Below are 1,911 nucleotides of genomic sequence, written 5' to 3'. Positions count from 1 at the left end.
GGAGCTCAGGCTCATGCCTCCCTCCCTTCGGCGGCCGGCGCTGATTAAGACGACAAGAAAGGAATGGCACGCTTGTCCCCCAAAGTGGCTTTTTGGACCCTGGGGTAAAATGTTAGAAAGTGGATTCCATGCCCAAGAAGCAGGACAGACAGCTTGGGGAGTGTTACAGATCCTTTCCCAGGCCAAGAATGAGTCACAGTGAAAGCTTTTAAAATATAAAACCATCAACCCAGATTTCAATTCCAAGGAAACACATAGTTGGCCATGAGGGAATGCTTTAAAAAAGAAAAGGAAAGAAAAAAAGGAGAGGGGTAAAAAAAAAATCAGGCTTAAGCCACTTGACAGGAAAATAAAACAGCCAAGGAACATTCAAGTATAATGATTTACATCCTACCCCCCTCTGCTTTCCAACGCGGGCCTGGGCGTGCACGCCCTGTCGGCCCGTGTGCACCCTAGCGTGTGCGCGCACAGCCTTTGTGCCTGGTGGCTGCCAGCTCTGGGCTGCAAGGTTGCAGCCTTGGAGTTGCTGTGCCAATCCTGAGACTTCCCGATTCCCCTGCCGCCTGGCTCTGGGGTGGCTTGGGGTGGCCAAGCTGGTGGGGGGGGGTGAAGGGGGAGAATCGCAGGGTTTTTCTTCCATTATTAATGCCTGCAAGCCTGCCTCTCAAAGAAATGGAAGGTTGGTTAATTTCCTAAATGCAAGCAGCAGATTGTCCCGCAATAAATATTTAAGACTGACCGGGAAGGGTGACCCCCATGTGCTGAAACACAAGCCCGGGAGTTAGTCTGTTAAGCTTCCCAGCCGAAGGGGAATGAATGAATAACCATCCGATATAATATTTGCTCAGCACCTGAGAGTTGACTAACGCGTTTTCACTTATCTCATTTGATCTTCACTAGAGCCCCAGAGAGGTCGACAGGGCGGGGATTACAGACAGGCTTATGAAAACCGCCACCGCCTCCCTGGCCGTTCAAACAGATAAGGACTCCAGGGCTCAAAGTCACTCTAGGGAGGTCAGATAGTTCGGAGAAATCTCTAGGCTTTAATTCATGCATGCACATATTTAACAAACATTTATCCGGAGCCCGAACGGAGCCAGGCGAGATGGCAGTGGAAACAACGATGAATAAAACAGGGCCCCGCGGCGCGAGAGGGCGAGCAGCCGCCCACCTCTTAGCCAGGTGTCCTCTAGAGAAAGGAGCACGTTTCTAATCCGATGATGGTCCCCCCGCCCCCGCTCCCCCTCTCCTTTCCAGTATCTGATTCTATGCTAGGGGCGGTGGGGGGCGCGCGGTGGGAGGCTACGGTGCAGCGGGGGTCAGATCTCCTGGGGAGCAGAACTCTCCCGCCTCGGGCAAATGTTTCCTGGGGCGGCTTGCTCGGCCCGGGGTTCACCCCCCGACTCCCCGGGGGTCTCCCCTCCGAGAGAGAAGCCGGGGTCTCTGTCTCCAAGGGGCTGGTTTTTGTCTGCTGGCGCTCGGCCGCTCCCCGCGGTCTGCAGCGACCGCGATTTTGTGTCGCCCGAGCACATTTCCACGGCCGGGAAAGTGTCCCTCCGCGCGCTGGCCTCTCCCACTCCCCTGGCTCGGGCAGCCATCGCCCCTTCCTCGAAATGCGCTCGCGCAGCCCAGCGCCCCCCACTCTCGGTTTTTCTTTTTTCCCCCCGTTTGCATGCATTTTGCTATCGCCTGCAAAGAGATCTTTCCGTTCTCCTTTCGTTACGCAACTCGCGCACACACACATGCTCTCGTAAGGGCAATAAAATGTCCAGGTCCTCGGCGACGTCGCTCGCCCCCCGGGGACCCCGGCGCGGAGCAGCCGCGCGCCCGCCCGAGCCCTTGGTGAGCCGCGGCGCCGGCCAGGGCTTCGTCGTCCTAGGCTGCCGTGCTCAGCACCCGGGAAACGGCTGG

General features: G+C 56.8%; 1 protein-coding gene across 3 annotated transcripts in view; it reads left to right on the top strand.

Annotated features, from left to right (window-relative positions):
- The window catches only part of STX16 (syntaxin 16), a 26,984-nt gene that overhangs the window by 4,476 nt on the left and 20,597 nt on the right, over nt 1-1,911 (top strand). The gene's annotated exons all lie outside the window — the stretch shown is intronic.

Source organism: Echinops telfairi, unplaced genomic scaffold, assembly GCF_000313985.2.
Source record: "Echinops telfairi isolate 266 unplaced genomic scaffold, ASM31398v2 ScPeMD7_7413;HRSCAF=8451, whole genome shotgun sequence".
NCBI classification, from domain to species: Eukaryota; Metazoa; Chordata; class Mammalia; order Afrosoricida; family Tenrecidae; genus Echinops; species Echinops telfairi.
This window is presented reverse-complemented; position numbering and strand designations above follow the sequence as displayed.